The 25,454-nt window shown below is 39.6% G+C and overlaps 1 long non-coding RNA gene across 3 annotated transcripts in view; it reads left to right on the forward strand.

Moving 5' to 3' along the window:
- LOC119259844 (uncharacterized) overlaps window positions 1-24,950 on the forward strand; it is a 102,729-nt gene extending 77,779 nt beyond the window's left edge. For 2 of the 3 annotated variants that reach the window (XR_005128584.2, XR_008554338.1), the window contains exons 4-5: window positions 11,794-11,974; window positions 23,726-24,950. This is a non-coding gene — a long non-coding RNA (uncharacterized LOC119259844). The remainder of the gene's footprint in view (window positions 1-11,793; window positions 11,975-23,725) is intronic. The other variant, XR_008554339.1, reaches the window with a different exon arrangement.
- Window positions 24,951-25,454: the final 504 nt, after the last annotated feature.

Below are 25,454 nucleotides of genomic sequence, written 5' to 3' on the forward strand. Positions count from 1 at the left end.
GGGCCGCTCTGTTTGGGAGTGCATGATGTCATCGTGTCAAGCGTGTCACGGCCAAGGCATTCTGGTATTTATGTTGGCTTCAGATCTAGCCCAGAGTACATGGCAGGCTCAATTTATTGCTACTTTAACTTTGTTTAGTCATGGAGAGGCTTTATTTATGTTGGTAAATTTCAAACAGTGGCCAACAGTGACCGCACAATGAAAAGGCCTGCAAGATTCATCATCGATAAATCACCTTGTTGCTGAGTTTCTTTAATTAAGGAAAAACTCCGTCTGTTGATTCCTGTGGTTGCTGGAAGGAAAGCGGGGTGGGGAGTGCTTTGATTAATCCATCTATCAGGCCAGCTTTGGAAAGTGAGTCTCCTGTTTCTGATTGTAGCTGGGCAAATACCTAAATAAAAATTTATCTTGTCAAAACCTATGGGCTAACTGAAAGCAAATAAAGAAGTTTTATGGCATTCACATAAAGTTAAATAAATAGGGAGAAAGTGCAGTGCGTCCTAAGGACATTTTTCAGTACAGTATGTGGCCGTTCTTGGGGAAGAGCTCATTAACCTAAAAAAAATTACTTTCAGTGGATACTCATTATTGTCATCAAAACTGTTTCACTGTCTGACGTTCTTGTGCCTAATATCCGATTAAAGCCGAAGGCTGGACCCCTGGCTTGGTGCTGGTGGAAACTCCCTGCAGTGAGGTTCCGAGGACACTGTAACAACGTGACACAGTAAGCAGCTTTGCAAACATTGGGGGGTCTTTTGTATTGACCCCCTCCAGAAGGCCCTTGAACTTCTTGGTAATGGATACTTCGTGGGGCAACAGGATACGCAAGGGAGCTTCATCTTTGGTTGAACTTACCTTTCATGTGGGGGATTCCCTCTGTTGGGAAAAGTCTAGAAAAGTACATTGGCATTGGAAGTCTTTTTTCACTAAACTCCGTTTAAGCAGACTTCTCTCTGAACCTGGGCTCTTGGTAGAGTATATTTTATTTCTAGTTAAAAAATGTCTTTGAGTCAGAAAAAAGACAGCAGCTGGTGATGGAGAAGGCCAATTTTGATACTAGAATGGGTTTAAGATTATTTGCTTTTCCTTTTAGGTTATGAAAAGGGTGCTCTCTTGATACTAAGCTTCAGAATCCATTCACAGGAAAGTGCGATTTCTCCCGTGCTAAATCTTGGGGCATGGTGCATCTAGCAATCAGCTCCTGTCTGTTTGATGGAGCTGTACAATAAATGTGGGCTTGAGGGAATAAGGAACATTTTGAGAACCATCTCCTGTGGGATCCTGGTGCTGTAGGCTACTTTGGGACATGACGTCTTTGTGTTGACAGTCTAAAGCTGCTCTTGGATTTAGCTGAAGGTTTTGCAAGTTTTTGGCTCTTTTCCTGCCTCCTGTCAGTGTGCTGTCTTTATTACTGGGTCAGGGCTGCCCATGCCTGAGGGTGGTGGTCGTGCTGAATGTGTGCAAGAAGCAAGGCTGCTGTTGTGCTAGGGTCTACTTAAGAGGTAGGAGGCCAGACCTTCTATTGCATTAGTAAGACACAAATTTGCTTAAATGTGGGACAATTTCAATAGAGGTCACAATTTGGATCATAGAAATTGATAGTTGGTTGATCAAAAATTTCCAGCCACATAAGGCCTGTGTCTCATTAATTTTCTATGTTTTTCATTGACTCCAAATTATAGTTCAAGGCTATTCGAGAGCCAAGTTCCTTTATCCTGTGATAACAAAGGACACTTCTCTTTTTCCTCAGCCTGGAGGTCAGAGGTCAACAACAGGGCAGCAAGTTTGTGTTAAACTCATTCAAAAGAGTCTAGTAAATGCAGGGCAGTATGGGGCCCCCAAAAGAATGCTAACAGATGGGCCCTGTCCTCAAAAAGCTTCTAATCTCCTTGAAGGAGGTAGCATTTATGTAACTGTCAGGTTACAAGTGAGGACTCCGCTAGGTGCAATTTTAAATTGTCACTGTTCTTTCCTTCCAAGCGTGGACTGTGGGGCTAGTTCTCTATCCCTTGGCTGCAGTAGAAACTTCTGTCACTTTCCTGATCAGTTCATCATCTTTTGTTTGCAAACATGTTCTTTTTTTTTTAATTTTATTTTTATATTCCCCATACAATTGCAATCCCCTTATTTTGACCCCAATCCCTCCCCTCCCCACCCTCCACCCCCCATAGAGTGTCTCTGGTTCATAGTTGTTTGTTGATTTTGATTTTCACTTTCTTACAGTTATTCATTTTCCTGGTCCCTTATTTAAGTTTTTTAGATTCCTGCTATGAGTGAGACCATCCGGTATTTTTCTTTTTCTTTCTGGCTTATTTCGCTGAGCATGATCCCTTCCAGCTCCATCCATGTTGCTGCAAATTGCATGTGTTTATCTTTTTTGAATGCTGAGTAATATTCCATGGTATATATGTACCACATCTTCTTGATCCAGTCATCTATTTTTGGGCATTTGGGTTGTTTCCAAAGCTTAGCTATTGTAAACAGTGCTGCTATAAACATAGGGGTGCGGGTGCTCTTTGGAATTGATGTTTCTGTGTCCTTTGGGTAAATACCTAGGAGTGGAATTGCTGGATCATATGGAAGCTCTATGTTTCGTAGGTCAAGAAATCTCCACAAAGCTCTCCATAGTGGTTGGACCAGTTGCAAACATGTTCTTAATGGGGAATCACCACAGTGATTTTCAATGTGGGCTGCCCAGCAGAATCACGTGGGTGACTCTTTAAATTACTGATACCCAGGCCTCTCCCCAGACCAGGGAAATCAACATCTGGGGGGTGGGACCAGCCATCAGGAATTTTAAAAGGTCCTCAGATGATCCCAATGAGTAGTCAGGATTGAGAAGCATCAAATGAATGTGCAGTTTCAGAGATATAATAAAACTTCAAATTTATTTAAAATTAAAGTGTTTCCTGTTCTTTTGATCTGGCCTGAGTACTGCATCAGGGAAGAAGGTGTGGGAAGCTTCTATTTCTTACAAGTCTTTTCCTCCTTGCCAGCTCCCAGAAGCTGCTGACTGCCCTGTGGTTGGGGTAGGGTGGAGGGAGAAGGGATAATAATGGGGAGGGTTGAGGGTGACTGGTGCTGGGGGTGAGATGAGTGTCTGTGGATTCTTCAGATACTGCCTCTATCTCTGGGAATCTCTTTTTTTTTTTTTTTTTTAATAGAGGCATGCTTTATTTATTTGTTTGCTGGTTTGTTTGTTTGTTTTGTTTATACATGCACTGGGTACAGCCAGAAGCGCGGGAGGATGAGAGAATTCACCAGAGCCAGAGCGGGGAGCAGAGCAGGCAGAAGGACCGAAGTACACTGCTGAGGGGAGCAGCGGGCGGCAGGAGAGGTCTGCGCGCCATGTGGGACCCTCCTCTGGTGGCCGGGGAGCAGCCGGGGATCGAACCGGCGTCGCAGAGGCCGCGGGCTGCTTCGCAACCCAGCGCTCAACCGCTGCACCACCGGGGAGGCCCTATCTCTGGGAATCTCTCCTCTGTGACCTGTTGGTTTCCCAGTGATCCGATTCACACAGAGAGACTCAGTTGGTGTCCCAGTGCCTTCCCTTTAGGGTGGCGCCAGGCAGGCTCACTCTCATGTGGGCCATCCCCCTCCTCTCTCTATTCCCCAACCTCTAGCTGCCCTTTCTCTTCAGCTTGTCAGTACAGCCTCCAGCCTCTGGTGCCTCACAGACTTCAGGTTCTAACTGGACTTCTTGAATCTTCTTCCATTCAGTTTGAGGTAAAGGGAGTTAGCATTTTAGCAGAAAACACTACTAATTGTGCTCTAATAGTTATTCCACTTCTTTCCACAGTTCAAACATGGCTTCCCATCTCCCCATCTTCCTTTGTAACTAGGGTTAGCTATGTCAATAAGTCCTGGCTGATGGCATATAAAGACTATCTGTACAGTTTCCAGAAAGTGTCCTTAAAGAGGAGGGTGTGTTCCTTTTCCTTCCCTTTTAACCTCGAATTGGTGGGTATGTGGAAAGAATCACCACAACCACTAATTTAGATAGTTAGGTATTTGCACACGGGAAAAATGCAGTTCTACCTTTTAGAAGTCATTGCTGTTTTGGATTTGCTCTCACTTGCTGTTGAGTCCAGTCGTATGGAGGGTGTTGATATAGGGGAACAAAACAGAGCTTGTTCAGTTTCAGCATTTTATACCATTAGGACAAGGTCAAAAATTGATTGTCATACTTTTTCTTTTTACAGTTCTTACAGAAGGGATTTCACATCTTGCTTTGGAAAATGGGGATCACTGACACATATTTTCTAGGTACCCCTGTGGAAACTGAGGTAGAAAAGTTCTGATTTTAAAACCCCATTATAGCTATAGATATAAATGAGTAAATTCCAGAGAGTGTAACTCTGTAAAGGACAGATTGTATGATATATGCTACACATGCTTAAGGAATACAAAGAGTGGAGCAATCACTTGGGTGAATGAGTTAGAGAATTTCTGAGCTACAGAAGAGTGAAAGTAAGGTCTGGATTGGAAGTTAAGAAGGCAAAGGATGTGTGTGTGTGTGTGTGTGTGTGTGTGTGTGTGTTAGAGGGAAGGCAAGTCAGACTGCACATGTGAACCCTCTAAAGTGGAATAAATATAATCCATAGGGACCTTTTCTTTGGAGTTCTGTAGTTTTGGGTAAAATTTGATTGCCATCTCCTTGATTTTTCTTTACCTCTGTCTTCCAGAACTGAACTAAACAGGTGGCTTAAACACCTGCCAGCTTTATTAATGGAAAACACTCCTCAAAACGACCTCCAACTATTTATAGGGGGGGGAGTACTGTCATTTTCATCTGAAAATGTTATTATTTTGTCTGATTCTAGAACTGTATTTTCATTGGATGTAGAGGTCTTGGTTGACTGCTTTTTGTTTCATCATTTAAAATATTATTTACCACTGTTTCTCACCTCCTAGTTTCCAATGGGAAGTCATTGGTGTTGCTAATTTTTGTTCTGCTTATGTTATATGAATTTTTCTCTGGTTGTTTTCAATAGTTTCTCTTTGTCTTTGGCATTCAGCCAAATCTGATATTACTGTTTGATTTTCTTTGTGTATGTCCTGCTTATGAGTCATGGGGGTCTCCTGTTTCGACAATATATGTCTTCCACTAAGTTTGAGGTTATTTCAGTAATTATTTGTTTAAATATTTATCCTAATCTCTCTCTCTTCTTCTGATATTCTCTTAAACCTTGTGATATTGTTCCATAGGTTTTTATTTATTTAATTTATTTTTAAAAGATTTATTATTTACGCATACAAGAACTAGGGTACAGGCCAGAGGGGTGGGGGGTGAGAGGATTCACCAGAGACAGAGTGGGGAACAGAACAGGCAGACTGACTGAAATACACTGCTGAGGGGAGCAGCAGGCAAGCCAGGAGAGGTCTGCTGCACCATGTGGGTTTCTCCTGGCCAGCCAGGGATCGAACTCGTTCTGCAGAGGTTGCGGATAGCTTCATAGTGCGGTGCTTAACCCCTTGCACCACCAGGGAGACCCTTGTTCCATAGGTTTTTGAGGTTTGTATTCTTAGTTGGAATTTGTCCTATGAATGGAGTTCAGGTGTCAGCCAGATATTTGGGCAGTGCCAAAACACAGAAATTGTGGTCACCCTTTCTGACTCTTTCCTGATATTTCCTGTTCAGTTTCTGTGCTTGTGGTTACCTTAAACTCTGCTATTTTTGTCTTTTTTCCCCCAAACCAATAATGTGGGTGGTTTTTTTTTTTTTTTTTTTTTCAGATTCACTCTCTGCAGCACTGACTTCGACCTGCCCTCAGGTCAAATGCCATAAAACAGGTAACTCACTGTGTGCTGCACCTTTCTCCCCAAATGCCTCCATAATCTTCCCACTTTTCTTCACTTTCTAATGCTTTTGAGATGTATATTTTTAAAAATTTTGTCCAGAGTTTATCATTGTGATCTGTTGGAAATTTGGGTCTGGTAGGGGTTACTTCACAATTTTGAAAATGGAAGCTTTGTTATTTTCTCACAACAGTTTGAAAATAACATTCCATTGTCTGGGAATTCAACTGACAATATTATTATTATATTGAAGATAATGGGTTTTCTCCCATCCCCTGCCTTTAAGATTTTGTCTTTGATTTTCAAAAGTATTAACTTGAAGCATCTTATCACATGAGAAATTTTTTTATTAAATTCCAAGTCTGATTATGACAGCCAAAGAGAAGTAAAAGACAAAGAAACAGTATATCTTAAATATCCCCAAATAGGGCCAAATCCTTATTTTATCAGCTACTTTCATTATTCCTCTGTCAAAGGCTATTACTATTTTCATGGGATCCCTCATACTATGGGGATGTGCTCTAGAGATTACAATTGTGTATGAAACGGGACTCTTCATCACTGCAGGCACCTTGTGTGTGGAAACACAGCAGTTCTCAGGCTAACAGATTGCTGGGCGCTGACCGCCATAACTGCACAGCCATATCTGAGCTGTCCAAATGACTCAGGTCGGAACGAATCACTGACAACTGCTGAGTTGTTTACAGGTTGTTGATTTGTGGGAGCAGAGGTTGTTCCTGGTAGAGAAGGGGTGGACTTATTATCACAGCCGCCCCGGTGGCTTCATCTCGAACCAAGGGCATGAGACCCAATGATCATGGCAGAGGCCCCAAACTTTGCTCTCTACCTTCACTGTGACACTTGGTCACCTGTTGATTGCCCATCCATTCTCCAATAATCCCTAATTCACCCGCTTGTGGCTGCATCAACCTGATACTTCCTCATCCTTTGGTTTTCCCACCTCAGTCTTTCTTTTACCTTTACAACCATGTGCTCATTCCCTGGGTTCCTGCATGGATTATTGTCAGTGTTGTGAGAAGGAGCAAGTTTTCATGAATGACAGTGAGTGATAATGAGGTGCACAGAGTGGTAGTACCTGGAATGTTTTCTTTAGCCGAAATAAAGGGAGTCCCGATAGCATGACAAGTCTTGGGCTTCCTTACTCCAACCTGCAACTGAAATGAAAAATACAAAAATGTCTTCACCAGCAGATCAATACCTTCTTCAGCTGCTCTTCCCTTTTTTCACCTACAGGATAATTGTTTGAAAAGTTAAGTATGCTTTTACAATATTCTTGGTGAAATCCTGACTTTGGGAAACTCAGAATAAACCATTTGGTTGTTTTTTTTGTTAACAAATGCATTTCTAGAGAAAACATTAAGGGGGAACCAATAGAGAAAAAAGATTTAAGAAAAATCAACCAGTGGAAATAAGTAGACATCATTTGGATCCTTATTAAAATAAATATACTGTTAAAAATATAAAATTTATGAGGCGATTAGAGATTTGAACACTGTCTGGATAGTTGATATTAAAGAATTATCACTAAGCTTTGAGGTGTGATAGTAGTACTATTGATGTTTTAAAAAGAAAGCCCTTTTAGATACATACAGATGAGCCAAAATAATATTTAGGATGGGCTTTGAAATAATATGAAAAAGGAAAGTGGGTAGAAGTCTAGACGGTGTAAGATTGCCTTAATTTATAGTAGTGAAATCTGAGTAAAAAGAATATGGGGGTTCATGATATTTTTGCTACTTTTGCATATATTTTAAGTTTTCCATAATAAAAAGAAAAAAGATCTCTCTATCTTTAGGCAACGTTGTAGAAAGAGTTCTCAATAACTCACAATTAATACAGTTCACCCAGTCCATTCCAGTTGGCATAATATCACCAGATTGAGCCCTCTGGCCCGAGGAAGCTTCTGAATGTGAAGGGTGAAGCACATATTGTGAGGTAGATTTTCAATTTTGCATAAAATATTTGTTGACCTGCAGTCTGCTGTCTTTTTGGTTGAGTGCTTAAAAAGCATCATGCAGGTCATTCTCTCTCTCTCTCTCTCTCTCTCTCTCTCTGTCTCTCTCTTCCTCTCTCTCTCCGTGAAATAACTCATTTTAGTGCTTTTGAATTGGGATTCTATCACATGACACAAGATGACCCTGACTTTTTACAGACCACTCTGGATTCTGCATATTCCAAACAGTGAGCAGATAAAATGCAGCTTGCTAGGATTTCTCTCCACATAGCTAGTATTTTCCACCAACATCAGTGACTAGGCACTGCACTGGATAAGGGGGCTGCAGAGATGGCACCCAGGGTGCCATCTGTTGGAGCGCTGCAGGGGTGGGGTGCAGGGCAATCATCACTGGGTTGAGCCTGAAGCCTTTGAAAATAGAACAGTTGGAGCTGAAGCAATATGGAGAACTAGTCTCCTCATAGAAGACTCTAAGACTGGAAGCTGCAGCTGGGATATTTAAAACACCTCCCTGTATTGTTAGAGCTAAAACCAAAACAAGTGAACATTTGCATCAGGCAGAGTTTAAGCAACTTAATAACAGGGGCAAACCTCGCAGGATAAGGATCTGTGCTCTGGAAGAAAAGAGAACAACTCTTGGTCTGTGACCCCATAGCAAGTACATTCTGTGCCCAGTGCTGCCTCCATTGCTCAAAGATAGCCTAGACTTAGAAGCTGATATGAGATGATAAGAGAGGCTAAGACTGAGGAGCTGGCCTAGAGGAGGGGGTCATGGTAGATCCCACCACACAACTCTAGTGCCCTCAGCAGAGTAGGAAGCCTGAATTGCTAGAGGGGATCCTTTGGCGCCCTATTGCCCTGGACTTCTTTTACATCTTCTACTCCCCACTGGCACCAGTTCTTCAATTACTTCAACAGGTGTAAAGGCAATAGTATGAAAGTCTCTCCCTATTCCAACCCATAGAAAGTAAAAATGAAGAGTAAGAAAAACATTATCACAAATGCTGGAGCAGAAAAGACCCTGGAAGGTGTCTCAATCCAGAATACTTCAGAACATTACTGAAGAGATCAACGTAACAGTTACAACAACACTTGTGGAACTCAGAAAACCATTGGAGGATATAAAACAGCAACAGAATAAGGATAGAGAGAATATGAAGCAGGTGCTAAGAAATTAGAGAATATTGGAGCTAAGAAATACTATAAATGGATTAAAATATACAATTGAGGGCCTCAACAGCAGACAAACAAAAGCAATGGAGAGAAATAAAACTGAAAATGAACAATTGGGAAAAATAAAACCAAAAATAAACAAGTTAAAGAGATTTTACAGGGGCCTTCATGGTGGTGTAGAGGTTAAGTCTCAGTACTAGCAAGCTATCACCACGAAGGCCTGAGTTTGATCCCCGGACAGGGAGCTAACCCACATATGGTATAGCAGACCTCCTCTGTCTTGCCCACTGCTCCCCTTAGCAGTGTATTTCAATAAATCACCTGCTCTCCACTCTATATCTGGTGAATCCTCTTACTACCCGCACCTCTGGCCTATACCCCAGTTCTTCTATGCAAAAATAATTTTTTAAAAGAGCTTTTATACAGTGAAAGAAAATACAAGAATAAAAGGATACTCTACGAAATGGAAAATAATATTCACACAAAATATAACTGGTAATGGGTTCAAATCCAAGATATATAAAAACTAGCACAATTTAACAATTAAAACAAACAACACAATTAATAAGTGGGCAGCACATATGAACAAATGATTCACCAGAGAGGATATCCAGAAAGTCAGTAACCATGAAAAAATGTTCAACATCACTTGCAATGAGAAATATAGGTTAAAACCACAATGAGGGGCCTCCCTGGTGATGCAGCGGGTTGAGCACAGCGCTGTGAAGCTGTCTGTAGCCTCTGCAGCTTGGGTTCGAGTTCTGCCCAGCCAGGGAGATACCCATATGGCACGGCAGACCTCTCCTGTCTCGCCCTCTGGTCCCTCAACAGTGTATTTTGGTCCATTTTGCCTGTTCTGCTCCCCACTCTGTCTCTAGTGAATCCTCTCACCCCCCCATGCCTCTGGCCTGTACTCCAGTTCTTGTATAAAAATAAATAAAATCTTTAAGAAAAAACACAATTAGATACAGCTCACACTCACCTATGAGAATGACACATATTAAAAAAGACCCCCAAAAAAAGTCCTGGAGAGGAGGCAGAGAAAGAAGAACCCTATTGCACTATTTTTTTTTTAAAGAAGGCCCATTTATTTATTTATTTAAACATTTATTTATTTATACAAGCACTGGGTACAATCAGAAGCGCGGGAGGGTGAGAGAATTCACCAGAGTCAGAGCGGGGAGCAGAGCAGGCAGAGGGACCGAGGCACACTGCTGAGGGGAGCAGCGGGCGGCAGGAGAGGTCTGCTGCCATGTGGGACCCTCCTCCGGTAGCTGGGGAGCAGCCGGGGATCGAACCAGCGCTGAGGAGGCTGCGGGCAGCTTGGCAACCCAGCGCTCAACCACTGCGCCACCCGGGAGGCCCCCCTATTGCACTATTAATGGGAATGTGAACTGGTGCAATCATTATAGAGAACAATCTGGATTTACCTTATAAAACTGAAAATGGAAATACCATATGACTCAGAATTCCTGCTCCTGGGCATCTATCCACAGAATATGAAACCTCAACACAATGTTCACAGCAGCGCTATTTACGGTAGCTGGGATATGGAAGCAGCCTAAATTTCCATTGACAGTGATTGTATCAAGAAGATGTGGTAATATCCACACTATGGAATACTGTTCAGTCATAAGGAAGGATGAAATGTAGCCCTTCAACAAAATGGGGGCTTTTGAGAGAAGTATGTGCAGTAAAGCAAGTCGGAACGATAAAAATAAACACTGGACATTTACATATCAGATGATTCATAAACAAAATACTTAAAAGAACCAGTAAATATCAATAAGCATTGTGAGTGCTCTGAAGTTGAGAGGGAAGGGGATATAAGGAATCCACGTGAGGGGGGGAAGGAAATTGTAGTTATTTAATGGGCAATATGTATACTATGATCTATTATTGAATTCCCTCTCCTATTTGTATTCATTTGATTAGAACAGCATTATAGCTCTTCAAGATTTTCTTCGTTATTTCTTAACAACTATTCTTTCATATAAAAAAGTTAATGCTCCGGGCCTCCCTTGGTGGCGTAGCGGTTGAGCGCTGGGCTGTGAAGCTGCCCGCAGCCTCTGCAGCACCGGTTCGATCCCCGGCCACCGGCGAGGGTCTCACATGGTGCGACAGACCTCTCCTGCCACGCCCGCTGCTCCCCTCAGCAGTGTATTTCCTCACTCTGCCTGTTCTGTTTCCTTCTCTGGCTCTGGTGATTTCTCTCACCCTCCCACGCTTCTGACTGTACCCAATGCTTGTATGAATAAATAAATAAATCTTTAAAAAAAAAAGAGAGAATATCAACACTTTAAAAAAAAAGTTAATGCTCCAATTGTAGTTGCAGTATATTCACATATTTTAATAAAACAGAGTGATTAATCATATGCAGTCCGTCTAAGAAAATGACATATATTTGTGTTAGTTCATATGGTGTTGATTTCTTCAATAACATTTATACTTTCTTTCATAAAATACTTTAATATTCTTATTTCACTTCTAACATTTTTATAATTTTGTTTACTCTCACCAATAGAAATTTCATGCTATTAAAAAAAGAAGGAAAAAGTTAAAAGAATAAATTAAAAAACCCACAAAAAAACAAATGTCAAATCCGCAAGAACAGCTTATGGTTTGCTAGAACTTACAGGGTTATGGGACTGGGCCAGATATGTGTCTGCCATTGTGAGAGTGATCTTCCTGAAGCCTTCTGGAGTGTTCTTCAGAGCACCTCACAACTGCGGTAGGTAAATTTTCTTCTCTTTCTTAACCACAGAAGGCAAGGATGAATTGGCTTTCTTGATGCACAGGATTTGGTGATCTTGGTAATGAATGACCCCAGATCTTGTTTTCCACAGGTCGTGTTACACGCCATTGGAAGAATACCAAATATTGCTCTGTTTCTTGATGACTGCCGTTGTAAGCCTCTCTCCCTGGCCATAAATTGGTGGCCAGATTGAGTTCAGAAGATAAATAGAATAGACCTTTCCAAAGGCCTCCAATGTCTCCTAAATTAGCTTCATTTTCCAGCTGATTTGGGTAAGATAAGTTTGAGAAAAGATAAACTGTGCACTATGGTGGGAGGGGAGGATCTTGTAAGGAAAATGAAGATTCAAGATAGAGAATTTTTTCTTTCCTTTTTTTGTGGTAACACTGGTTTACTTTGCTGTTTGTGTATCAGAAGTATAGAATCTCCTCCCTCAGGTTTTGTAACTGCACTGTACCCACCATCAAGTGGAGAATAATTTAATCCACCTCATCCTAAAATATGTCTTAAGGCTCATTTCTGAGTACTCCAAAGTAGGCTCATTATTTTGAAATATCTACAAGCGACCCAGCAGCTAAGAGAAATCTGCTACAGGATGTGGCTCTCAGTCTATGAACCGACAGTCATTGACAGTGATGACATTGGGAGGGTCTCTGAAATTGGGATTAACCGTGCTTGAAATCACTTGAGAAGATGAGCATGCTAGAGTGACTGCAGAATAGATGTGAGACGAAGTATCCTTTCAATAAAACCCAGCATGTGAAATCCCAGCCACAGGGCATGCTCTTCTTTTGTGACTATGCAGGTTGCTGGACTCGTGTCAAGACCAGAGGTAAAAGTGAAGCAGAGCTAGATGGGTGGGGTTAGTTACTTTAAAGTAGGAGAAGCAGCTAGTATGTATACAAGATCAAACTTCTGAGGTTGTGTCTGGCAAATCAAGATTGAGCACTCACATTAGCTGATGGGATTTTATTGCTCCATCTACTATCCAGGGAAGGTCCCATGTTTTTGGATGGACAGGTGATATGTAACCTTGCTGGCAAAGGTTTTTTTCTCCAGTGGGTGGAACTGGGGGCTCAGGACCATTGTTTACTCTCCTCCCAGCCATTGAGTTGTTTGTCAGGGCATCTGTTCATAAGGATACTGGAAATTTCCCTGGAGAGGCAGGATTAGGAAGGCCATGGGATTTGCTCCTCCTTTTTTTCACCTGAGAGGGAGATTTCTTCCTGGGGATTCTTTTAAGAAGCATTAGGTAAATTATCCAAATGCTGCCTTTACAAACAGGATTTTACAAAATACTTCTCTTTGCGTTAGCTTTGAATATAGTTATTTCTTGAGTCTTAACCTCCCCCATTAATGTGGTTACTGAGAAAATAATTCAGAGAGCAAATTTCTTCCTCCTACTTACTTTAAGTTTTAGTTCAGTTGCTTCTTTTATCCAATGAGTAGTGCCACTGAAATAGCAGCTCACTGAGTTTGAAAAAGAACAGAGTTTTTAAGAGAAGTTGTATACTTCTTTTTTGGTATAGATTATCCCATAACTCTCTCTGTCTTGGTCTCTTGGATTCAGAGACAGACAATTTATTATGGCAGTGCTCGTAGGGGAACAGGTAAGAAAGTGGGGGAAACCAGAACAGAGAATGGGAAGAAGCTATTCAAGTTACTATGTTTGCATAACAAATCACCTCCAAACTTAATGGCTTATACTATGGCAAAATATATTTTGCTAGCAAAATACAGTTTGGGCAGGCCTCCATGTGGACAGTTTGCCTCTGCTCTATTTGGCTTCAGCTGAAGTGACTCAGAGATAGGGGTGTGATCATGGGTTCTTGTCCTCCTGGGTCTGGCGGTGGATTCTGACTGGTGGGTGACATCTCTGCTGGAACACCTAAATGTGATCTCGCCATTGACCATAACGTTCAGAGAAAAAATGCAAAGTGATACCATTTTTAGTTTGGTATGGTATAGCATATAGGAATTGGTAATCACAGTCCACTACAGATTACTTATGGATATATGTGGTAAAAGTATGAAAATATGGACTAGATTCACAATAAGTTCACAATAATGATTGCAGCGAGGAGACTGTAGAGGTTTGAACTTTACCTGTGGTATTTTATTTTTATAAAAATATCTGAGCAAATATGATAAACTATTAATACTTTTTGCATGTGGATAATTTCTATTATCCCTTTTATATTTCTACAAACCACCTTGAATTTTTTCCTATTGCATTTATTTCTTTTTTTTCACCTTAGGGCCTGGATAGGGTGGGCAGTAAAATGTGTAACTAGATTTTGTAAAGATGAGCAGAGATGCCAATAGGTTGCTAGTTTCCCCATTTCTATTAGCAATGCTACTCTGGATGGTTCCTACACTGAAGTATGGAAAATAAACTTATAGTAAGTTACCATTCATAAATATTTGAACAGAAATTAAGATATAACATAATTCTTATTTATGTTGAACAGTATCAAATAATATTTGAACTAATTTGATCATAGTTATTTTTTAGGAAACAGAAAATTGCATGTAACTTTATTTAAAATTTCACCTTTGGTCTTTTTAAAAACTTATGAAAATTTTGTTATTGAGATATAATTGACACATAATTTATTAGTTTCAGATGTATAACATAGCAATTCAATATTTGTATATATTGCACAATGAACACCACAATAAGACTAGTTAATATCTATCACCATACATAGTTCAAAATTTTTTCTTATGATGACAATTTTTAAGATTTATTCATTTCATAACTTTCAAATATACAGTACAGTAATACTTAGTCACAATGTTGAAAATTATACCCCCATAACTTATGTATTTTGTAACTGGAGTTTTGTATCTTTTGACCTCCTCCACTCATTTTGTCCACCTTCCTATCACCCACCTCTGGCAACCATCAGTTTGTTGTATCTATGAACCTAATTTTTTTTGTTCCACATATAAAGTGAGATCATATGGTATGTGTCTTTCTGTGTCTGACTTTTTTTCACTTAGTGAATTTTTCATCCATGTTGTTACAAGTGGCAAACTTTCATTCTTTTTAATGGTTGTATAATATTCCATTATATATGTGATAGATATTGATGTAGCCCACACACAATGTCTCACATTTGATTAATTCATTCTTCAGTCTTTGATTGATTCCATGTCTTTGTGAATAATGTTGTGATGAAAATGGGAGTACATATATCTTTCAAGTCAGTGCTTTTGTTTTTTTCAGATACATACCCAGAAGTACAATTGTTGGATCATATAGAAGCTTTTTTTTTTTTTTTTGAGGACTCTCCATACTGTCTCTAAAATATCTTTATAAAAGACAAGTTTTGGGTAAAAGAACATCTCAAGTTAAAGATATTTACATTAGTACTACCTAAAAAAGGCAATAGGGTTGAGGTAAAAACATAACAGGGGAGAATGAAAAAAAAAATGGGTAAAATAATGGACTGTCAGGAAGTTAGATATAAATTAGAAATTAAAGTTCATTATAGAGTTATGTAATGTAGAACACATACTGTGGAAAATAAAACTTTTCTCTAAGTGTGGAGGAAAAAAAGACAAAGATTACAAGGATGAGGGATGGGTAGATATAGGGATAAGAGATGAATTGGTTTTCATGAAGATGAGACCATCCTCCCAATTGGACAAAAGTGGTAATTGATGATATAATGGGAAGAGTTTCCTAAGCCAAAGGAAGACTTGAATGGAGAGTGAAAGGACTCATAGTGGTCCTAATGGGAATGGTCTAGTCCTATTATAATAGCGATATATAGTATATATACACAACACTATATAGTGTATATAGCTGAAATACTAGCTATAAAAAAAAAATCAATTCTTGCCATTTGTGACAACATGGATGGAAATGAGGCATTATGCTAAGCAAAATAAGTCAGGAGAAAGACAGGCACCATTTGTTTCATATATGTGGAATATAGAGACATAAAACAAAGGGTCAGGCCAAACCAAACCAATAATAAGCCCTAGGAATCTGACTGTGGAATTGAGGCTACTAGATAGGGAGGAGCAGAGGGGGAAACAAATAAGGGAGGGGGCACAATGGACTATGATGGAGAGCTGAGGGTGCCTTGGAGATGGGTGTGATGTGGTGACATGCATCTGAGGAGGTGTGATCCTATAGCTTTGAATCACATACAGTCTTGTAAACCAATGTTAGTTCAAATAAATAAACAAATAAATAACAAATAAAATGACTTAGAAGATTATCACTTAAAAAGAGAAAAAGGCCTACTGCTAGACTCCTCTTGGGACCTTTGAATTGTAAGGCCAAAGAAAATATCCTTAAGTATTAGGTTCAAAAACAATTTACCCAGAAACAAAAATCAGGTTGATTTTAGTGTTCTCCCCATAACTGCCACTGAAGACAATGCCAGTCCACAGTTTTGAGGTTTGGGAAGAGGAATGTTGCAACTCAAAAATTGCCTTAATTTGTGGAAACTATTAAAAATTTCACAATATGTCCAGTTGGAAACAACTTGAAAAATTTAAGTTTTATTCCAGTCAATTGTAGAATAAAAGACTAGGGAATGAGGAACTATCACATACAAAGATTTACAAATATCTTCTTATTTTGTTTTGATTCCATGATCAGGAATCAAACTGTATTAGATATTTTCAAATAAATTTATAGCTCTGGGGAGTAGCTAGAGTCTGTGAAGTTTCCATTACTTAATTCTGTTGGTTTTTGCTATTTGTTAAGTGTCAGGAAATGTGTTTTTAGGTTATATTCTTTGCCTCATGGTTCAGATGGAATTTCCTGCTACTTAAAAGACAACAAAGCCTACTTCTTTTTTTATTCTAAAACAAGAACTGCAATGTTTAAATGACAGTGACATTGTTTGCAGAATTACTAAACCTGTAATGTATTTTTTTCCCACTGCTCAGTGAAACTAATTTTATTCAGCATTATAACTGCATTGCATTGACAAGGAACTTGAGTAATAATTTTTCTGCTTCTTAGAATTCATTTTGAGTGACCTGAGTATATAGGTTTTTTTTTTTTGTAATTATGAAAAATGAATAAACTACTAGTGGCAGACATAATCTGTGATTAAGACCCTCTTTGTAACATCTTCCAACTAGGACTCGTGAATGACTCTTCTTGGATTAATTGTACTTAAAATCAGAATATGTAATATAATCTTAACTGTGTTAAATTATGCATAGAAAAAGAACTCTACAGAAATAAAACAGTAAATGAGGACATATCTGGGTGGTGAGATTCTGGGCAATTTTAATTTTCTTTATGTATTTATACATTTAAACAATTTGCTATAATAATAAATTATATTTTTATAGTCAGAAAAATTGGTGCTATTGTGAAAAATCAATATATATATATTTATATATACCATATGGTACAAATTATGTAAATATTATATATAAGGAAAGATTGAGAGGGATTCACCATGGTGTTCAATAGATTGATGTTCTTGGATGTTAGAACTACAAATGATTTTTCTCTTTGTTTCTTCCTTTTCCTCATCTTTTTTAAAAAAAATTTTTACATGTGCAATGGTTAATATTTCTTTTCCACTGAGAAGATATACTGTATTTTACAAATATATTAAAATAAAATATATTTTACTCATCATAGGAGTGCTAAGGTGGGTGTATATAGAAAAGATACTTTCTATTTTTAATTCTTTAAAAATTCTTTAGCATCATTTGCTAAAACTGTAGCCCCCTCTTTTTTAAATCATGTTTATTTTATTTTTTTATTTAATTTCTTTTTTAGTTTATTTAAATTTTATTTTTATATTCCCCATACAATTACAACCCCCTTATTTTGACCCCAACCCCTCCTTTCCCCGCCCCCCACCCTCCATAGAGTGTCTCTGGTTCATAGTTATTTGTTGATTTTGATATTTTCTCTCTTATAGTTATTCTTTTTCCTGGTCCCTTATTTAAGTTTTCTAGATTCCTGCTATGAGTGAGACCATCCGGTATTTTTTTTTAACAGATAAATTGCTTTTAAAATTGATGTGGGGGGCCTCCCCGGTGGCGCAGCGGTTGAGCACAGGGTTGCGAAGCTGCCCGCAGCCTCTGCAGCACCGGTTCGATCCCCGGCCACCGGCCTGGGTCCCACATGGCTCGCAGACCTCTCCTGCAGCCCGCTGCTCCCCTCAGCAGTGTACTTCGTCAGTCTTCCTGTTCTACTCTCCGCCCTGGCTCTGGTGAATTCTCTCACCCCCCAGCGCCTCTGACTGTACCCAGTGCTTGTATAAATAAATAAATAAATCTTTATAAAAATAAAAAAAATAAGAAATAAAATTGATGTGGTTCAAACACTGGAATTCACTGCAAGTCTCATACTAATAAATGATCTTGATAAACATGATTATTTTAAGTAGAACAGCTATAATGAAATTAACACCTTTTTTTAAGATTTATGTATTTGTTTATTTATTCATTTATTTATTCATTCATTCATCCATTTATTTGTTTATTTATTTATTTATTTGTTTGTTTATATAAGCACTGGGTACAGTCAGTAGCGCGGGAGGGTGAGAGAATTCACCAGAGCCAGAGCGGAGAGCAGAACAGGCAGACTGACGAAATACACTGCTGAGGGGAGCAGCGGGTGCGGCAGGAGCGGTCTGCACACCATGTGGGACCCTCCCCGGGTGGCCGGGGATCGAACTGGCGCTGCAGAGGCTGCGGGCAGCTTTGTAGCCCAGCGTTCAACGGCTGCGCCACCAGGGAGGCCCCTGAAATTAGCACTTTTTAAATAAAATAATTACATTGAAACAGAAGTCCTGAGTCTTGGCCTTGAAATTCAAAACTGAAATTTTAAAGAAGAAAGTGATTTTAAGTTGACTTCAAGTCCAACTTCCTTATTTGATGGAAGAAGAAACTGAGGTGGGGGGAGAAGTGAAATGAGTGGCTCTGAGTTCACATTAACTTACACTAGAATTCAAGGTTCCAGAGATTTCTCTTATTATAACGATGCTTTTGGAGAGGACTATCTCTGGGAAGTGATACAGAGGAAAGTGACATATCTGTTTACCAACTATCTTTATATACAAAGTAAAATATGACCTATTTTTGTTTTTACAATTGCGTTAAAACACCTTTTGGTTCCTGCATCAGATGCCCACAGCTGCTTGGTGAGCCCCTTGAAAAGCAGCACAAAGTTGCCAACGCTATTCTGCTCAAAATCTCACTATAGAATCCCATGAAGGAGAATCTATGAAGATTTCACTGAAAATTGATCTGTTTCTAGTTTTAAATTAGCAAATTAGTTCCTCCAGTACTATTTTTTTCAAAAGGTATCTTGAAGGTTTTATTGAACCTACTGTTTGCAAAATAATGGAAAAAAGTCTACTGAATTGTCGACCTCTAGATTCTAGAGTTTAGAAGATGAGAGAGAACAGGGATAGGAAAGTGATCTTGCAGACACAGCTGCGGTGTGGGTGGTGCTGACACTTATTTCATGTTCCGTGGGCAGGTATCCAAGGGTATTCTGGGAGAGTTTTGTTTTCTATGTGCACTCAAGTCATATGAAAACACTGGAGCAATTTTTTTTTTTAGATATATTTGAGATTTGACTCTGAGTTGAGCTTTTCTGAATATGCAGACGCACAATTACATATTATCTAGGATTTGAGGCTCCCGTTTGATATGCAAGTGATCAAATGTACCATTTCCACTAGATGGCATTAGAAACTTCCGAAGCCATGAACTAATTACTAGTCACCTTTGTTAGGCTATAAATTACACCTGCATGTTTTAAGAGGTAATTGGCAATCGACTTTCTGGTGTGTTTTAACTCTGATGCCAGGTACATGGTTAAGACATTGGTATCAGATCTCTCCCGCAACATAAATAGCTCCTGGGATTATCAGAATGTAATTCTACATCTTATATTCTGAGCGAGAGTTTTGAAAGCAACTTATACCCTCACCCCACTGTAAATAAAAACCAAGTAATACTTCTATCCTGGCTGGACAATCAGCTTAGAGCAAACACATTAGGTAGAAAGGGTAAGCCAAAACTTTTGTTTTCCAGGATGGAGAGGAATTTTTATTTATTTCTTTTGAAGGGGATGCCATGTTTCAAACATGAGGGGGGCAAAAAAAAAAAAACAATTCTGAAGACTTGACAATTTCTTCAAGTGGTTGTTACAGGGGAAATGTGTAAGTCTTTAAATTATAAATGAAAACTTACAGCATCTACAATGGGTATACATCCCAGTATTTCTGAAAAGTCTTTGTTTCTTTAGATGTTCTAACTACACCAAGAAACCCTTGGTGTGTGTATGGGGGGGTGCGGGTCTGTGCGGGAGTGCATGTATCTCTTTCTTTTTCCCAGTGGTGTCTCTGTGGCTGCGTTGCCGCCACCGCTGTGCCTGCTTCCTAGCCTGGCTTTCATCATTTCTTCCTGTTGATTGGTGTCACCTCGCATGCTTAGAATGTCTGCCTGTCTGTTCAGAGTGTGAACACATTCCTCAGAATGCTGATTTGCTCGTTTCACACCAGTGTCAAAATGACTTATTAAATTCAGCACCTCCTGATACTCAGTGGCTGATGTGTTGCTGTCCAAACAGTAAATGACAATAAGCATATGCAGCTGGTGGGCCTAGCAAACTCATTTAATTTGATAAAAATGTCACCGCAACATGCTTTAAATCGCTGTCCTTTTCATCATTGCTAATTGCTAGCTATAGACCTTTTTCCTATGCGCAATACAAGTGTTAGAATACTGCTCCTTCCAGCCTGATTAAGAATTTAAAAAAAAATGTAGAATTCCTTTTCAGTGGCAGCATTATTTCATCAAGAGATGGATTTTGCTCTTAATTAGCCAACATGCCACTAGGGAAGCTTCAGAGTCATGGGTGTGAAACAGCCTCAAGCAGGAGATCAATCTAAAGGAAAAAAATGGTGGCTGGGGAATAATTGGCAGCTCCGGTGAACGTGGGCTGGTTATAACAGTGACAATATGTTCCACTGGAATATCACAAACCTCTCTCTCCTATTTCCAACTTGGCACATTTCAAGCTCAACAAAAGCTATATCCCATGGTTATTTGTCTATTGTCTTGTATTTTTTTTCCTTGCTGCTTCATTGAGGGTTTCTCATGTATTGGGTTGACAATCTGGACATTTCCCCCAAATGGATTAGGGGATTAGGAAGGAATATGAATTCTAAAAATAATAATCCTTCAGGAGCTTGGTACTTAAAAACAGATCTGGAACTGATCCATATACCAGAAAACAGGCAAACCTGCACTAATTTGCTAAACCCAAATGTTGATTTAAAACACACACACGCACACGCACACGCACACGTACACGCACACGCACACACACACTAAATTTAAACTGTTTTTGAAGGATGTCTACCATTGAATAGTGCCTGAATCTATTATTCAGTTTTTTTTAAAAAAAGGCAACATAAAAAATTTTCCAAATTCAGTTGATATTTAATTAGGTTCAAATTCCTTTTTTTTTTCTTTTAAAATAAACTTTGTGTGTGGAGCTAATTCCTGGAGCCAGAAGCTAACAACCATGCAGACCAGGGGATCCTCTGCCCATCCCTTAGCGCCTCCTCCCAGCAGGAGGCTTTATCCTGAATCTGACGAGTACAAAATGGACAGAAGAAAAAGCTGCCCTTCTTCCTGATACTCTTGCATTTTAGCTAGCATCTAGCATTATTTTCTGTTTTATTTGTGTGATTGGATGTATTCTTAAAGTTTTTCATGGACAAAAACATCACAATCATTTTGGTGCCAATTCTAAGTCATCTCCCTTGTTACCTACTATTAGTCTTTCTGTTTTGTTGGGCCAACCTAGAAGACATGGGTAACCTACTTTGAAATAAATGTTTGTCTTCATCCTCACTCTGCATCTAAAGTTAAGAAACACATTTTGGTAACTTAGCCTCTCAGGCTGTGAGAGGTTATTTCATTTTCTCTTCTCTTTGTGTGCTTGTGATGCCTCCTCTTCTAATTTGTACAAGAAAACCTTGTACAAGAAGACCTTGTCTTTCCAGCAAGGTCCACCAACACTTTCATTGAGCAATGAGGAGGAACTCTGTCCTCTCCCAGATTGCCAGTGGTTTACCTGGTAGTTCAAAGCGAGAAGGGACTAAAGGTTCTGTGTCCTGATTAACATGACAGAGGTGGTTGTTAGTAACCTTATTAGAGTTTCCAGAAACTGCTTTTGGATACTGATGTGGGTGTGTGTGCCTCACACCTGGCAGATACATGGTGGAAAGTGAAGCTGGTTCCCCAGTGGTTGCTGTGTTGGCATACGGGAACCATCCAGGTTTTCAGCCTGTCCAGAACCTCCCCTTCTTCAGCTACAAATAAGCACCTTACCTTTCCATTTCCAAATGGGTTTTGAGCCAATTTTTGAAATATTCAGCTCTGTAAGGAAAATCATATTTATACTGTCCTGAATGAGAACTCTGGGTTCTCCAGAGTTCTCTGGGTTCTCTTTTTTTCTAAACACAAATTGCGTCATCCTGTGTGGACCATCCTGCAGCTTGCACTGTTAACTAAGTCAGCCAGGTTGTACTGTGGAGACCCAGGTCATTCCTTTGGAGAACTCCTTGGGCTCTCATACAAGAAAAAGAGCAGGGTGTTTTTTTTTGTTTGTTTGTTTTAGCAATTTCTCTTCATTTTTTAAGTTAGAAACAGAGGCCCAGAGAAGCTAAGTCACTTATCCCAGGTCTCCTAGCTACTAAAAGCAAGATTGTGGGTGGGACCCCAGGCTGGGTTGATTCTCCAATGCATAGGGATCCTTCTGTATCATCAAGTTCCCCCTTGAATGCTACCTTCGTTCTCTCCCTCTGTATGTCTGTCTAACTGCTTCACTCTAGTTTCATTGGGTTCCAGATCTGTTTCTGCTATGAGTGTCTTCATTCAGACACCACATGTTTACCAACGTAGAAAGAACAAACACTTTGAAAAACATTCTTCACAGACACCATGGCTTTCGAGATTTTAATATTTGATGTGATTTTGCCACCAGTATTGTTTCCTAAGCCCTTGGGCTATCCTAATCCTACAAATCTTTTAAAGACTTTCCGCCAGCAGGTTCTCCTTCCAATATTCAATAGGAAAGCATGTAGGCGAGATATGGAAGCAATTGCTTGGGGGAAATATTGCCCTCATAAGCATGAATATGATGATCAGTGGTTCCTGGACAAATATTTATGATGGTATCGTGTGTCAGCAGGAGTTTCTGTTTTTGAAATAGCTGCAACATCAGAATGGGAGGATAGGCTCAGTGACTCAGTTGCTTTATAAATGAAATGGTCTTTATCCTTCCTTCAAAAGATTTCTTAGTGTTTGGGACTCAGTGATTAATCCTAAATAGGATCCATTCTTGAAAATGATCCATTTAACGAAGCACTCAATTCTGTGAGTTGTAGTGAATGAACTAGCTCACAAAAAAAAAAAAAAAAAAAGATTTTGTTAAAAAGAGTCCTGTTTGTAAATTCTGCTTAGCCATGGAATGAACTAATTTTTGCATCCCAGTACCAAGATTTGGAACTTCACATAGATGTATTTGAACATAAAATTTTAAAGTCATTGTTGCCCCGGCTACATGCTTCAGACCCCCCCATCGACCACCTGGTTAGTTTTCTGAGAGTTTCTGCGGGAAAGGTTTACAATGGCTGGTTCCTGGTTTGATGTCATATCGATAAATTATGGTGCTTTAAACAGATGTGATCTCACAGCGTGGAATCCTTCAGGGTAAAGCTCGTGAAAAGGTTTCTTTCCCCCCTTGGTTTCATTGTAGTTTTGTTGTTTGGAGGTTTTATGTTGTTCATTTAGTTTCCTGGCTATTGGGGTTTTATAGTCGTATTTCCTTTGTTTAATATAATTTCCTTTTTTCTTTTAGCTATTTTTGTTAGGGTGCCCAGAGGCTTCAGTTATGAGTGGCTGTAAAGTAAAATACATTATGATTATTACAATGATAAAGTATAAGCTTTTAAGAGTCTGCTTATATTGACCCATATATCCTCTTTCTCCCTCTCTCCAAGATACACACAGAGGCACATTGAAAACACAATAGAAAACAGATGCCAGTTTAGAAGCAGAAGAGCGAACCCAATGTACAGCAAGAGAAGATCAAACTGGACCAGCTCCCAGCAGAAGTGAGGCTGGGAATATTGGATCCTGTAGCTTCTCTCCTCTGTGAAGTGTCAGGAGATATTGGCACATGGTCTTGAGCTTGATTTTCACTGCTTTTTTCCTAACCTTTTCCAAGCTACCTAACTCCCTGGAGTCTTAGTTTTCTTATCTGTGAATCGGGAGATCATATGTTCTTCATCCTGAGGTTGGTGTGAGGTGGAATGAAATAATGTGTGCAAAGCACCAGGCATGGTTTCTAGCATATAGTAGGTGCTCCATACACGTGAACTAGCATGAGTTATGAACTCTATTCCTTCTAGCTCCTGCATGGTATCTGGTCTCTGGTGCTCTGGGTTCCCTGAGACATGGGAGATTTCACCAAGCAGTAAGTTCACTTTTGTGCTTGGTGCCTCAACACTTAGGTTTGTTGAGCCACCTGCTCCCTTCTAGTCACAGATTCCACACTCCATTCAGATGGAATCTTGCTTCTGCTAGCTGTTGGTTCATGACCACTTGAATGTGAAATGATAATGATTTATGAATGCCACCCTTTCAGATTGCAATTGCAATATTATAAGTTTTGTTTTAATTTGTTTGGCAATAGAAAGGCATTGAGAACAAAAGGAAACTCTCTAATGGTGGAATATAGATATTGGAGCACATTTTTGTAGAGGGGAAGGAGGCTTTCAAGTTAGACCCTGCTACTGTTTTTAAAATAGCTGCAACATTGGAACAGGAGCATAGCTGCTGAGTCTCTCTTCCCATACTCTTCTCTTCCATTCTGGGTAGAATAGTATCCTCCAAAGTTCATGTCCACCTGGAAACTGTGAATATTGAAAACAGGGTCATTGCAAATATGCTCAAGGTGGGATGCGGTCATCTTGGCTTAGGGTGCATCCTGAATCTACATAAGAAGAGGGAAATTTAGACACAGAGGCAATCAAGCAAGTGAAAGCAGAGGCAGAGAGAATGAGATATGTCTGCAAGTCAAAGAGCAACATGGATTACTGACAACCCTCAGGAGATGGAAGAGGCAAGAAAAAAATCTTCCTTATAGCCTTTAGGAGGAACATGGCCAACTTCTGACTTCAGACTCCTAGCCTCCAAAACTTTAAGAGAATAAAATTCTGTGGTTTTAAGCCAGCCAGTCTGTGGTGTTTTGTTACAGCAGCCCTAGGAAACTAATACACTGCCTAAGAAGGATGTTTGCTGAATGTTGAGAAGCTTGGTTGGCCAATAGGGAGGGGTTGCAGGGAGATTTCCGTGGCAGGCAAGTGGTGTTGCTAGATGAGTGCTTGCATTTTCGGGGTACACCATGAGGGTAGTCCTCTTCATCTGGGGGAAGGGGCATGCAGGCTGTGTGCCAGCATGGGATTATGACGTTGCTGTATTCAACGAGAGTTACTTTCACTTTACAAAATGAATGTGCTCTGAAATATTCCATGTGAGTTAAATCTTCTTTGAATTTCTCTGGAAGTGGAGTTTGAGGGGATCATTGATGTTAAGAGACTATGAAGCTTTTTACAAAGAAAAAATTCACTTCCCTTCTAATCTAGGCTTTTTTTTTTTGGTAAGTTTCCATCCTTATACTTATGAAAGTGAGCACTTTCTGAAATGCTAGCAAGAGCCCAAGAAGGT

The sequence above is a fragment of the Talpa occidentalis genome, unplaced genomic scaffold, assembly GCF_014898055.3.
Source record: "Talpa occidentalis isolate TD23 unplaced genomic scaffold, MPIMG_talOcc4v2.1 talOcc4.5, whole genome shotgun sequence".
NCBI lineage: Eukaryota > Metazoa > Chordata > Mammalia > Eulipotyphla > Talpidae > Talpa > Talpa occidentalis.